The following is a 15,963-nucleotide window of genomic DNA, read 5'->3' as shown; positions in this document are numbered from 1 at the left end:
AATGGGGGAGGGGGGGTGGTTTTAACGAAAGCCAGAGGTCAATATTAATTCCATCCGGTTGGAATGTGCCCAGTCAGAAGATGAAGTGTGGTTCCTCCAATTTGCAGGTAATCTCAGTCTGGCAGTGCATGAGACCATGTTCAGGGATGTCAGCAAGGGAATGGGATAAGGGATTGAAAAGGATGGCCACTGGAAGATCCACGCTATTGTGGGAGAAAGATCCATGGTGCTCAAAAAAAACGATCTCCAATTTGTGCCCAGTTTCTCTGATGTAGAGGAGACCAGAACAGGAGCACTGGATGCAGTAGATGACCCCTGCAGAATCACAAGTGAAATGTTACTTCACTTGGAAGGACAGTTTGGGGCCCTGAATGATAATGAGGGAGGTGGTGTGGGCGCAATTGGAGCATCTCATGCGGTCAAGGGGACAATTGGTGAGGAGGGAGGAGTGGACAAGGGAGACATGGAGAGTGCGGTTCCTTTGGAAGGCGGAGATGGGAAGAGAGCGGAATATGTGTCTAGAGGGGGGATCACGTAGTAGGTGGTGGAATTGGTAGAGGAGGATGCATTGGATGTGTAAACTGGTGCATTGGGAGGTGAGGCAAGAGGAATCCTGTCTTTGTTGGGGCAGGGCAGATGTGCGGCAATGGAGAATAAGCTACTGATGGCCGAGTTGATGGTGGTAGAGTGAAAGCCATGTTGTTTAAAGAAGGAGGACATCTCTGATGATCTGGAGGAATTGAGAGAATGGAATGGATCCCTACAGGGGACAGGGGGGGTGAAGAAGTGCAGTTGAGGTAGTTGTGGGAGTTGGTGGGCTTGTAGAAGATGTCTGTCAAGAGATTGTCTCCTGAGATGGAAACAGAGAGATCGAGGAAAGGAAGATTGTTGCTCGAGATGAACACATTGAATTTGAGATTGGGGTGGAAGTTACAGCAAAGCAGATAAAGTTGACGAGTTAATCATGAGGCAGCACCAAAGTATTCATCCTTGTAGCAGAGGAAGATTTGAGGAGCCTTGCCTATGTAGGCTTGTTGCATGGATTGCTCGACAAAGGCAACAAAAAGACAGGCATAGCCGGGGCTCATGCGGGTATCCATGGCTACCCCTTCTACCTGGAGAAAGTGGGATGAGTCAAAGGAGAAATTATTGAGAGAGATGACAAGTTCTGCCAGCCGGAGGTCTGGCTGGGTTTATTGTCCAGAAAGAAATGGAGGGTTTTGTGGCCTTTGATATGGGACATGGAGGAAACTTGTGATTGGACGTTCATGGTATTCATGGGGTGATCATTCTGGGAACTGGGAATTATTGAAATGATGAAGGGTGTGCTAAGTGTCCCAGATGTAGTGAGGAGGGACTGGAATGGGGGTTAAAACAGAGTGGGGGTGAGCGGAGACCAATTCAGTGGGGCAGGAGCATGCGGACATGATGGGTCTGCCAGGACAATTAGATTTATAGATCTTGGGTAGGAGGTAGAAACAGACAGTGTGGGTTTGGGAAACAATAAACTGGAAGCATGCCAGGGAGGTGAATGGAAGTAATGAGTTCAGAGATGGTGCGTGATACAGTTGATGAGTTTTGGTGGGGTCTTGTGGGAGGAGTAAGTAAGAGGAGGTGACTGAGAGTTGTCATCTGGCTTCAGTCAGATAAACGCCAGTGCACCAGACCACAACAGTGTCACCCTTGCCTGCAGGTGTGATGGTGGATTCGGAATGGAGCGGAGAGAATGGAGGGCCTTGTGTTCAGAGGGGGTGAAATTGGAATGAATGAAGGGATTAGTGACATTGATTGATGTCACAACAGGAGTTGGAAATATAAAGGTCCAGAGCAGGCAGAAGACCAGAAAACAGTGTCCAGGTGGAGGAAGAAGCTTTAAAGTGGGAGAATAGATTAGTAATGGGATGTGAAGAATCATGATTGTGGAATTAGGCATGGAGATGGAGCAGACAGAAGAGATCAGCATCATGGCATGCATAGAACTTGTTGAAGTGTGGGTGAAGAGGGAAGAAGGTGAGGCCTCTACTGAGGACAGAGCATTCAGTCAGAAGGGGAAGATCAGAAGGGCTGGTGAAAACCAGGCAGGGGTTAGTGGGAGGATCAATAGGATGGAGGGTGTTGGTGGGAGAGAAGGATGGGGAGGATCAGGAAGTGGAGGGTAGGTAGGGAACAAGGGAGGGAGGGGAGGGTTAGGAAAGTCAGAGGGTGGAGGGAGAGAGCCTCATGCACTCCCAGAGCCAGGGTAGGAGTTCCCAATAGAATCTCGGTCTTGTCGGTCGCAGGAGCCAAAAGGTAAACATAATTTTGAAGCTTGACATGTAGTCTGCCAGGTTCAAGATGAAAGTTCATGTTAGAGGCTCGATTGTGTAGGTTGCCTAGGCCAAGATCGTGACTCATGTCTGAACCCCCTCCTGTAGGTCACTGGGGCCAAGGTGGAGACCCATGTCAGGAGCACAGGAGCACCATCATGCCCATCATGCCCAGTGTGCAAATGACTGACTGACTACTTTGATGCCTCCCCTCCATTTGTTCAAACAATGAGATGTTGGAGGATCTTGATAAAGGGTCCCTACCAAAATGCTGACACACCATTTGCACCCATAGATGATGCCAGAGCCTATGAACCTCCAGCACCACATCAATTGATGTGCATATGCCTTTTTGCTGGGGACTGGTATTATGGTGATGGCTACTGCTAACAGCTAACTAGACGGTTACTTGAAATCAGATTAGCACTGTACTTTAAGCTTTATATATGTGTTTGGCAAAATTTGATTTTTATTCTTTCATGATTTCAGTGGATGAAATAGATAATTATTTTAGGGGAAGCCAGTAGATGTTGTCTACTTGGACTTTAGTAAGGCTTTTGATAAGGTTTGCCATAAGAGGTTAGTAAGGAAGGTGGAAGCATTAGGTATTAATGTTGAAGTAGTGAAATGGATTCAACAATGATTGGATGGGAGCTGCCAGAGAGTAGCGGTGGAAAATTGTTTGTCAAATTGAAGGCTAGTGATGAGTAGAGTGCCTCAGGTATCAGTACTGGCTCCATTGCTGTTTATATTATTGTTTAGACAATAGACAATAGACAATAGGAGCTGGAGTAGGCCATTTGGCCCATCGGGCCAGCACCGCCATTTTAGATCATGGCTGATCATTACCGTCAGTACCCCTTTCCAGCCTTATCCCCATAACCCTTAACTCCGTTACCCACAAGAGTCTTATCTAACTCTCTTTTGAACATAGTCAGCAAATCCGCCTCTACCACCCTCTGTGGCAGAGCATTCCACAGATTCACACTTCTCTGGGTAAAAAAATGCTTTCTCATCTCCGTCCTAAAGGGCCTACCCTGTATTCTTAAACTATGCCCTCTAGTCCTCGTCTCCCCCATCATTGGGAACAAGTAATCAGACTTCACCTTGTCTATCCCCCTGATAATTTTATATACCTCAATCATGTCCCCCCTCATCCTTCTAAACTCTAATGGATACAAGTCCAGTTTTTCTAGTCTTGCTGCATATGACAATCCTGCCATCCCTGGAACTAACCTTGTAAATCTGCGCTGCACACCCTCTATAGCTAGTATGTCCTTCCTCAAGTTTGGAGACCAGAACTGGACGCAATACTCCAGGTGGGGTCGCACCAGGGCCCTGTATAACTGCAGAAGGGCGTCTCTGTTCCTATACTCCAATCCCCTCTTTATGAAAGCCAACATTCCATTTGCCTTCTTCACAGCTTTCTGAACCTGCATGCTAGCCTTCAGTGACCGGTGAACAAGTACACCCAGATCCATTTGCACTTCCCCACTCCCTAGCTTGTCTCCATTTAAATAATACTCAGCTTTCCTATTACTTCCCCCAAAATGAATAACCTCACATTTGTTCACATTGAAATTCATCTTCCATTTAGCCGCCCACTCCTCCAGCCTGTCCAAGTCCCTCTGCATTTTCCTTACATCCTCCTCACACCCCACACCGCCACCCAGTTTAGTGTCATCTGCAAATTTGCTCATGTTATTCACAATCCCCTCATCCAAATCATCAACATAAACTACAAACAACTGAGGACCCAACACCGATCCCTGAGGCACTCCACTCGTCACATCCTGCCATTCTGAAAAAGACCCAATCACTCCAACCCTTTGTTTCCTATCTCTTAACCAATTTCCTATCCATGTCAGCACCTTACCTCCAATACCATGCTCCCTGATCTTGCCCACTAAACTCCCGTGCGGTACCTTATCAAAGGCCTTCTGGAAGTCCAAATACACCACATCCACTGGCTCTCCCGAGTCCACCCTCTTTGTCACATCCTCAAAAAATTCCAGAAGGTTAGTCAAGCATGACTTACCCTTAAGGAATCCATGCTGACTAGCCCTTATACTATTATTACTGACTAAGTGTTCTGCTATTTCTCCTTTTATGATGGACTCCAATATCTTCCCCACCACTGATGTCAGGCTAACCGGTCTATAATTTCCCGTTTTCTCCCTCCCTCCTTTCTTAAAAAGCGGCACCACATCAGCCACTCTCCAATCCTCAGGGACCTCCTCGGAATCTATGGAACTTTGGAAGATGTCGACCAGTGCCTCCACAATTTCCATAGCCACCTCTTTAAGCACCCTAGGATGCAGCCCATCAGGCCCTGGGGATTTATCAGCCCTCAGTCCCAACAATTTACTCATAACCTCCTGCTTCTGGATCCGGATATCCATTAGATCCCCTACCTCCCCAGTAAAGTTCCCCAAGTCTCTTGGTACCGCATGACCACTACCCCCTAACTGACTATAACCTATATCCTCCTTGGTGAAGACAGTTGCAAAGTATTTGTTAAATTCCTCTGCCATCTCCTTGTTTCCGGTAATAATTTCACCCTTGCCCATTTTCAAAGGGCCAATTTTAGACCGAACCAATTTCTTCCTCTTCACATACTTAAAAAAGCTTTTGCTATCCTCCGCAATATTATCTGCTAATTTCCTCTCGTACTTAATTTTCCTGTCTCTTATGGCTTTCTTAGTTACCCTCTGATGTTCTTTGAAGGTTTCCCAATCCTCTAATTTCCCACTCCGCTTCGCTATCTTATAATTACTCCCTTTGGACTTGATAATGCACTTGATTTCCTTAGTTAGCCAGGGCTGCCATTTGCATCTCCTAGAGCCTTTCCTCCACTTTGGAATAAATTTGTCCTGAATCCTATGAAAAATGTCCATAAAAACCTGCCATTTTTCCCCAGTTGTCCTCCCAGCTAGTGTATCTTCCCATTTTATTTTGGATAGCTCCTCCCTCATAGCTGCAAAATTCCCTTTATTTAACTGAAGTACAGATGCTTCCGACTTCCTTTCCATTTCCCTTTCTAATTGCAGCTTAAAAGTAACCATACCATGGTCACTATTCCCTAATGGCTCCCCTACATCAAGGTCACTTATTAAGTCTGCGTCGCTGCACAGCACCCAGTCCAGAATCGACTTCCCCCTGGTAGGTTCCTCCACTAGCTGTTCCAAGAAAGTATCTCGTAGACATTCTATAAACTCGCTCTCTTGTGTTCCTGCCTCCGTCTGATTATCCCAGTCCACCTTCATGTTGAAGTCCCCCATAACTACCGTATTGCTACCACTTTGACATGCCACTCTTAATTCCTGATTTATACTACTACCGATATCTGAGCTACTTTTCGGAGGCCTGTAAATGACCCCCATTATATTCCTCTTGCCCTTGCAATTTCTTAATTCAATCCAAACAGACTCTACCTCACCTGTTTCAATGTCCTTCCTTTCAAACGCCTGAATCTCATTTCTTACCAACAGATCTACCCCACCTCCTCTTCTTAACTTTCTGTCCTTTCTAAAGGACGTGTACCCTGGAACATTTATTTCCCAATCCTGCCCTTCCCGCAGCCATGTCTCCGTTATTCCGACAATGTCATAACCTCCCATTGCCATTTGCGCCTCAAGCTCATCCATTTTATTCCTTACACTCCTAGCATTCATACACAATACCTTGATGCCATACCTCCTTTCTCCCTCCACCTTGGTTCTTGGTGCATTTGTTCTTATTCTCCTATCACTTTTAGCTCCCTTATTCCTTATTGTTTCACCGTCTATCGGAACCACCCCTATATTCTCTCTCCTATCTACTTCCCTATCAGTCCTGTTCCCTTCCCCCTGCCAAATTAGTTTAAATCAGCTCCGACAGCTTTATTAAACCTAACTGCCAGTATATTGGCCCCCTTCGCATTCAGGTGTAAACCATCCCTCCTGTATAGGTCCCGTCTTCCCCAGAAGAGATCCCAATGGTCAATTAACCTGAATCCCTGCACTCTGCACCATTCCCTCAGCCACACGTTTAACCTCTTGATTTTATTATTCTTGCCCCCACCCTCGCACAGTACAGGAAGCAGCCCCGAGATTACAATCCTGGAGGTCCTGCTTCTCAACCTCCTTCCGAGCTCACGGTAGTCTCTCTTCAGGATCTCCTCCTTCAATCTATCTACGTCATTTGTGCCCACGTGTATCAGGACCTCTGGCCGGTCTCCTTCCCCCCCCAGGATACTCTGAACCCTATCCGAGACGTCACGTACCCTGGCTCCTGGGAGGCAACACACCATACGGGAACACTTGTCAGGTTCGCAAAATCTTCTGTCCGTTCCCCTAACGATGGAGTCCCCAATGACCACCTTGTTCCCCTTCTTCTCCTTCCGTACCACTGTCTCCTTTGGCGCTACCTCTGGCAGGTTATCTCCCCCTTCTTCATCCAATACTGTATATTCGTTGCTAAGATCTGTAGCCACTGGGGTGCTCTCCACAGAGCTAGCAACTTTTGCCCCACTCCTGACAGTAGTCCACTTTCCTGACCCCCCCAATCCAGGGGTAAGCACTTCCCTGAGTGTTGAATCAATAAATTCTTCGCTCTCTCTGATTAGCCTCAGATCATCTAGCTGCATCTCCATTTCTTTAATTTTTTTCCTAAATGCTTGTGTCTCATTACATCCCCCGCAGGTATGTCCTGTGGAAATGTTTATGGTCTTGTCACCAACCTCCTCACACTCTCTGGTGAGCCTAACGTCATCTAGTTGGAGCTCCAGTACCTCAACCCGGCCCCTAAGGAACCCCACCTCCTTGCACCTGGCACAGATATGGTCTTTTGGGAGGGTGGAGGTCACCCATGGCTCCCACATCTGGCAACTTGAGCTTAGCACCAACCCCATGGACATGGCTCAGCCTTTTAATGGTAGGGTACTTACAATGCACTTTACCTAGGAAGGTCTTTCTCTACGCCTGCTTACGCCGAAGCCTGATGAGCCAAAGCCTGGAAGTCCCACTCCTTCGCTGGGCCACTCACGCGCTGGGCCTCTTATTTATCTGCCTTTTACCCAATTAACCCCGACATGCTCACCTGCACGGCCTCCCAACCAATGGCCGCCTCCAACGCCGACTCCTCCCCTCAGGTCCTGGTAAGAGACTTTAAAAAAAAAGTTTTCCTATCTGCCCCCGGCTCTTTTCTTTTCTGTCTTCTGTCCTCTCCTCTCCCGACTGCTAGGCCCTGTCCCCGGTAAAAGCCTTTTTAAAATGCCTTACCTTCCTGACACGCTCACCTGCACGGCCTCCCGACCAATGGCCGCCTCCAACGCCGACTCCTCCCCTCAGGCCCTGGTAAGAGACTTTTATTAACAATCTAGATGATAGGGTGGCAAAATGGATTAGTAAATTTGCAGATGATACAAAGGTAGGTGGTGTTGTTGACAGTGAGGAATATTATCAAAGCTTGCATGGAGATATATGACAGTTAAAAGAGTGGGCTGGAAGATGGCAGATGGAGTTTAATATTGATAAGTGTGAGGTGCTACATTTTGGTAGGACTCATCAGCAAAGGTTATACATGTTAAATGGTCGACAAATGAGTGCAGTAGAACAAAGGGATTTAGGAACTCTGGTACATAATTCCCTGAAATTTGAAGCACATGTAAATAGAGTGGTGAAGAAAGCATTTGGTACGTTGGCCTTCATAAATCAGAGTATTGAATACAGGAGTTGGGATGTTATGTTGAAGTTGTATAAGGCATTGGTGAGGCCACATTTGGAATATTGTGTTCAGTTTTGGTCCCTGAATTATAGGAAGGATATAAACAGAATAGAGAGAGTGCTGATGAGATTTACAAGAATGTTGCCTGGGTTTCAGGGTTTGAGTTACAGGGAAAGGTTGACCAGGTTGGGACTTTATTCCCTGGAGTGTAGAAGATTGAGGGATGATTTGATAGAGGTATTCAAAATTATAAGGGGGACAGATAGAGTCAATGTAGATAGTTTTCCACTGAGAGTGGGGAAGATTCAAACAAGAGGGCATGGATTGAGAGTAAAAGGTGAAATGTTTAAGGTAATCATAAGGGGGAATTTCTTCACTCAGAGGGTGGTCGGGGTATGGAATGAACTTCCGGCAGTTGCAGTAGAAGCGAGATTGATGTTAATATTCAAGGAAAGGTTGGATAGGTATATGAATGAGAGAGGTGTGGAGGGTTATGGGCCAAATGCGGGTCAGTAGGACTAGGTGGGGGGAAAATGTTTGGCACAGATGAGTGGGGTCAAACTGGCTGTAAATGGTTATATAGCATTTATTTTAACTTGTTCTGATTTGAATTTTCAAAAGTGCACATGAACAGGAACGTGGGAGCAGTAAATGTGTGAATGACAGCATATTATTAACAGCTTTATATCATTAACTTTAAAAAAACCAGCTAAACATGCAGGAATCAATAACACAACTCTTACCTCTTTTAAATCATTGTATCCATTTGACAGTTATGCTGCATTCACAAGAAAAGAACGACAGCTACAAAACACCATCTTTTCAATCTGCCCTGGTCTGTTTTGCTTGATGGTCAATGTATTGATCAATTCTGATTAGTAACAGTGGAATTTATATTTTGTGGAGCTTTGAGTGTGCAGTCAAATTGACATTGAGCCGTTAATAATGGCTCTCTGTCAAGCCTATTCCTGGGGTGATGCAAGGGAGAAGAGTTCCTGGTTGACTTAGGATCGAAACCTGCTTGGCTATACAAATTAAGCAGTCATGAGCTATATTGAACAACATGTCACACCCACTTGCATGGCTTGTGACAGACTTATCCATTTACAGCAAACAGACCAGCCTGATCTATGTTTCATCATGACCTTTTGAGCTCAGTATTTCTCCCTCAATCAACATCACTCAGGATCCACCTATTTATCTTATGCAAAACCTTATCTGCTGGAGGTACTCAGTGGTCAAACAGCATCAGGAGGAGAGAAAAAAAATGATTGATGTTTTAGGTCAAAACCCTTCATTAAATTGTTGAGGATTCTTTTTCCCCCACTGATGCTGCTAAACCCACCGAGTTCTTCCAATAGATTATATTTTGCAGCACAACTCCAACATCTGTGATGTCTTCATCAAATCATCAGTCAATTTATACACCATAAGCTCCTCAAAACAGCATTAAGATATATGGGGATATATTTAAGGAGCTTATAATTGACTGATAATTTGATGAAGACATCATGGGTATGAATCCAATCTCCTGTGCTGCCCTCTCGGGGAATTGGGGAGGACAGCGCTGGGGCACCCAAAAAAGTTGTTGAGATGGCTCCAGAGCCAGTGCACATGCGCGGGACTTCGCGCATGTGCGCTGTTGAAGCGGCCGTTGTGGGAACTGAGGACCCAACATCAGCAGCGGTGGATGGACATAAGCAGGCTAAATAAAAAGTCTGATCGGATTGTCAGCCTTTGACAACTTCTACCGAGGAAGAAGATGAAGAATTGGAGGAAGAGGAAGAAAGCTTTGTGCAGCAATCTCAGGGAGAAAAAACAGAAGAAGATGCAGGTGATCAAGGTGTCCAAGGTAAAGGGGGTGCCCAAACTCCTCTTGACCCACAGGATTTTGAAAAGATTTTTGAAAAAATGGATTTAATTAGTCAAAAAATGGATGCCAAATTTGCTGAGGTTAAAGCTGACTTTACAAATCAATTGGAAGTGATTACAGAAGAAATAACTGCAATAAAAACAGATGTGACAAAATGTAATAAATCTGTGGATAAAATTAAAATAAAAGTTCAAAAAATTGAAGAAGATTTTCATGACTGTTGTATGGATGTGGAAAAATGTGAAGATACAGTTAATAAGATTGAAGATTCTTTTACAGCCTGGGAAGTTGTGAAAAAGGGCTTATTGCAAAAAGTTGATATGTTGGAGAATCAAAGCAGAAGGGAGAATATGAAAATTGTTAGACTGACTGAACATTTTGAAGGCAATCATCCTGTGAAATTTTTTTTATCAAAAATGGATACCAGAAATATTGGGATCAGAGGATTTTCCAAATGGTTTGGAGCTTGACAGGGCACATAGAGCTCTAAGGATAAAATTGTATCCAGGGCAACCGCCACGCACTGTCTTGATTATGTTATCAAAACAGAGAAATGATTTTAAAAATGACAGTCCAAAGGGCAAGGGAACAACAAGGCCCTTTGCTAATTCAAAATAATAGAGTATTTTTCTATGCCAATTTGAGTAATGAAATTGTCAAAAGAAGAAAAGAATTCAATCCAGCTGAATCTGTTTTGTGGAATAAGGGTTATAAATTCACATTTCATTACTCAGCAGTCCTTAAAGTTTTTTATAGACAATACTATTCCCAATTTTTTTCAAATGAATTTGAAGCTCTGGAGTTTGCTAACTCACTACCTAACATCAAGCAAAATGGTGGTTCTTCATCTGTATTTCAAAAAGAAGGGGATCAAGAAAAGATGAGAGAGGTTATTTCATCTGGGGGGGAGGGGGCTACCGACTGAAATTCAGATTGAAACTGATGAAGATCAAGCTAATCGAGACCTTGAAGAACATACCACTCTTAATTGACTTAAGTTTGATTATGATATTCTCTATGGGGTGTGGCGGATTTCTTTTTGTTCTGTTTTCCTCTTCCGAGGCTTCATGCCACTAGTGACGAGGGCCACTTCTCAGTAAACAAGGGACATAGTGCTGACCTAATCGGCGCTTTTGAGGGTTTTTTTCTCTCTTTTTTTCTTTTTTTTAATTATTATTTGGGGCTTCTTGCTGTAGAAAAAAGAAAAAAAAAGGAAAAAGTTTAAAAAAAAGACCCCAACCACCTAGAGGTTCACTCTGCTACCATCGGGAAAAAGGCACAGGAGCTTAAAGATGAGCAGTTAGCTTCCCCACTGCCATCAAATTCCTGAATGATCAATGAACCAACGACACTGCCTTATCTTGACTTTTCATGCCCTATTTTTATTTATTGTTATAAGGTTGTTTATATGCACGTTTACACTTTGATGCTGCCATAAAGCAACAAATGTGACTTGTTCATGACAATAAATTCTGATTCTGATTACTACAAATCAGCAGTGCTTAACTGTCAGAACCAATACAATGGCTTGAGCAACCTGATTTCATCAGTTAATCAGTGAGAACTTGAAGGACTGTGGGAAATGAAAATTATGGGATTGCTCTAGTCAGAGCTAGCATAGTCTTGATGGACACATTGGCCTCTTTCTGTGCCATAATGATACCATATCCAGAGCTATTCAAAAGATTGCATTAATTTTACGTCATCCAATTGTCTATTTCCCTTTGGCAACACACATTTCATTGCTTAGGTTTTCACTGTACTGCCTGCTCCTGTACAAATTTAAAATCGACTGTAAGAATTACAACCTTGCCTGTGGAGTTATCCGGAAGAATGGAATTTTCTCTCTGCAAATTTTTATTGAAGCACCATTGGAAGTATCTTGAACGGACACACCACAACTTGGTATGGGAACCAATCTGCCCAAGACCGCAAGAAATGGCATGAGTTGTGAACAAAATTCAAGCCATCACATAAAACTACCTCTCCTGCATCAACTTCATTTTTTTTTTCTGTCTGCCTCGGGAAAGCAGCCAACACATTAAAGGACCCATCCCACCCCATTCAAACTCTCTTGTCTCCTATCCCATCAAGTAGAAGATACATGAGCTTAAAAGCATGAACTTTCAGATTCAAGTTTCTTTCCTGCTTTTATCAGGCTCTTTAAAGATCTCTCATTGATAAAAGATGATATCCCTATTTAACTGTACTTTGCTCAATATCAGTTTATTTTTGAAACATGGTACTTTAGCGGCCATTCCTTCATGTTCAACTGGCAGAAACCAGCCCATGTGGATGTTAACCAGCCAGTTACTCACCCGGCCCCACGGTGCAGGAGTCGGCCGCCAAAAGACAATGTCCTAATCGCCGGTTCTGGTGGGGGGGGGAGAGTGGGGTTTGTGTAGCGGACCGCAGCCCACTCCATGGGCCAACACAGCCATCCTCTTTACTTCAGATTTCCATCATCTCAGTTTTTTTTTTATTTTTAAAGATTCACAGTTTTTAAAAAATGATTTAGCCCCAGACAGAAGAAACAAGTTTTTCCAACATTAATATTCCAACCCTCATCTCCTTACAATAAAGGATGAAATACCCAGTAATCTCTAAGGAGGAAGGTAAAGTAGAGAAGCACAGAAAAATTTAGGCATTAAAGACTTGTCTGCTAATTATAGAGCAACTGCACTTTGGGATAAACAATTGTAAACATCTAGAGTTTAGAGCATATTGATGGAAAATTCATTTTCTAACCAAATAACTACAGTATACGACACTTCTGAACAATTTAACTGTTGACATTACAGTAGTTTGTTGATTTGCTCACATATGACAGCAGGCTTTTCTATATCTGCTGCTCTTAAATTTAATTTAAATGAATACGATAAAACTCTCATTCAAAAAATAATGCAAAATAAAAAGCTGGGTGAAAAATAAGAACAGGAGAAAAGATCTAGAAATGGACAAGGCAGTCTCCAACATTCCTTTACATAAAGGACACTGATCTGTTGAATTTCTCCAGCTTTTTGTGGTTTTACTTCAACCACAGTCTCTACAGATTTTTGTGATTTACTTCTATGACACCTTTCAGTGAATACAGTTCATGCTCCAAGAATCTACCTTAATGATTATAATGCAATGTGTCAATTTGTAGATAGCCTATTAAAGTTAACAGATTCCTAGCAAATCAAGCAAATGCACTTCCCCTTGACCATTGAAAAAGTATTCGTTTACTCACTGTGTCTGAAATTTTTGGCACTCCCTTACTATTTACCTTTTTTTTTTGGCTTTGCCACTGAGGTAATTGTTTTTCTTTCTTCTTAAAATATTTTTATTGAGTTTAATTTAAAAATACACATATGAATCCAATACATAAGCTAGAATATAAGAAAAGACGGATAATTTGTACATTTCAAATAAAACCTTGACATTACATAGTAAAAGCTGTGTGCAACTCATTATATCAAAATATTAAAAAAGGAAAAAGATAAAGCCCCCATATTAATCAAACCACTCCCTCTAAACAAGGTAAACTTGCATATCGAATATACACAAGAAACGAAGGAAGACATTTGGAAACCAGACAACGCTGTGCAGGAGCATCCAAAAACTCTAGTTCATTAAATTATGGTAATATGCCATGAATGGGACCCACATCTTATAAAAGTTCACCTTTACATCTTTAACATAATGTCTGATTTTTTTCTAAACTTAGGAAGGACATAACCTCCAGTGCCCATTGTGTAGGTGGAGTGCTGTCTTTCCAGTTCATCAAAACTCCCCGTCTAGCTATCAATGAGGTAAAAGTTAAAATTCGCTTCTGAGATCACAAGATAAAGAACAGAAGTAGATCATTTGGCTCTGCAAGTCCACCCTAAACTAAACCACTCTCGCATCTAGTTCCATTTTCCAGCCTTTTCCCCATCCCTTGATAACTGACTAATTAGATACCTATTAATCTCCTCCTTAAACGCCCCCAATGTTCAGGCCTCCACAGCTGTAGGTGGCAACAAATTCCACAAATCCATGACCCTCTAGTTAAATAATTTTCTCCTCATCTCTGTCTTAAATGGGCACCTTCTAATTCCAAGACTGTGTCCTCTTGTCCTGGATTCACCCACCAAGGGAAATATCTTATTCACATCGATGGATTCAATATTTCTTCTTCTTGAGAAAAACATTTTTCTTTTAACTAAGGTAAATATTTTCATCGATAAGTAACTTTGCAATGGTTGGTCTTGGAGTTGTTCAAAATGGCAGCAACATCTAGTGTTGAAACTAAGAAGTGGAATATACATACATTACAATTTATTGTGAGAAACTATGTTCTACATCTAATGGGCCATATTCCATTTCATTTTTAAAATTCACTCTGGTCTATTTAAAAATGTGCAATGGGCCACAGTTAGCCTGTGGGGGGTGGGGGAATAGTTTGGCAACCCTGGTTTAGACATTTGGAGATGATTACAGTGATATGAGGAACCAAGATCTAGCATTTCACAATTGATATGCTACTTAATCTGGAATTAATGTAAGGTATCCAGCTCAGAGGAGCTGTGTTGAATGGTCCTGGTTAGTGCATGAGCAACTGAGTTTTAAGTGGCTCAAAGTTTCTGGAGAATGAAACTGGACACTCTTAGAGTGTGGTGAATTAATTCAATGCAATAATAAATGAAGGCATTAACAGGGTTTAGTAGCAGATGAGCTGGTGTTTTGTGGAGTCAGTTATGGTGGGGAAAAAAATGAGGTGCTGGAAGAACTTAACAAGTCAGGCAGAAAACATGGGCATGACTCTTCATCGAGCCAGAAGTAAAATGACAGTGATGCACTTCAAGGGAGAATGGAGCTGGGGGGTGGGTGTGAAACAAGAGGTGATACGAGGACAGTTGGTGGTGGTGGGGGGGGCATGAAGTTAGTGAGAAAAGAAACAAGAGTTCGTAAAGAAAAGATGAAAGAGTGGAACCAGCAAGAGAGAAGAGAAAAGAGGGCATTTTAGCGGACTAGTGATGGACTTTAACCTCTGGACTAAAGTCTATCTCAGAAATGACCACTAACTTCTAAATATTGGTTTTGTTCCTTTTGGTCACCAGAAAGAGAAATGGAGTCAATGACCAGAGAATGGGATTTATAGTGAGGATTGAAGTATCCCCGGATAAGCATTTTGGGAGATTGAACTGGAAGGTGGAGTACATGGTTACTGGCAGGATTCTTGACAGTGAAAAAGAACAGAGGGACCTTGGGGTCCAAATCCTTAGATTTCTCAAGGTTTCCAGATAAGTTCAATGTTCAAATTTCAGATTTATTGTCAGAGTACATACATGACATCACAGACAACCCTAAGATTTATTTTTCCTGTGGGTCATCCAGAATTTCTACTTATTGATAGTGCAAAAAAAGCACTAATGATAGATATGTGTTCAAAAGAGAGAAATGTAAACAAAAAAAGAACTGCAGGCAAACTGACTGTACAATGCAGAAAATAAATATTAAGACATAAATAATGTGCAAAGTAAGAATCCTTAAATGAGCCTCTGACTGAATTTATTGTTTGGGAGTCTGATGCTGGAGGGGTAGCACCATTCCTGAATCCAGTAGTACGAGTCTTGTGGCATTTATATCTTACTGATGGCAGCAGTGAGAACAGAGCCTGGGTGGTGTGGATCCTTGATGATTGCTGCTGCTCTCCGATGGCAGCGTTCCATGTAGATGTTCTCAATGGTGGGGAGAGTTTTGCCTGTGATGCACTGGGCTGTGTCTTTTGCTGTGCTTTAAGCTCAGAGGTACGGGTGTCCCCATACCAGGCCATGATGGAGCCGGTCAGCACACTTTCCACTACACATCAGTAGATGTTTGCCAAGGTTTCGATGACATATCAAACTCCTGAGAAAGTAGTGGAGCTCACGTGCTTTCCTCACCATGACATCTGGGTGTTGGGTAGTTAAGAAGTCTTATGGTATGCTGGTCTTCATTGTTCACTGATTGAGTTGAAGATCTGTGGGGTAATGTTGCAGGTCTATAAATTTCTGGTTAGACCACACATGGATTAATGTGTTCAGTTCAGGTCATCTCCTAAAAGGAAGGATG

The sequence above is a fragment of the Narcine bancroftii genome, chromosome 5 (genome assembly GCF_036971445.1).
Source record: "Narcine bancroftii isolate sNarBan1 chromosome 5, sNarBan1.hap1, whole genome shotgun sequence".
Taxonomy (NCBI): domain Eukaryota; kingdom Metazoa; phylum Chordata; class Chondrichthyes; order Torpediniformes; family Narcinidae; genus Narcine; species Narcine bancroftii.
This window is presented reverse-complemented; position numbering follows the sequence as displayed.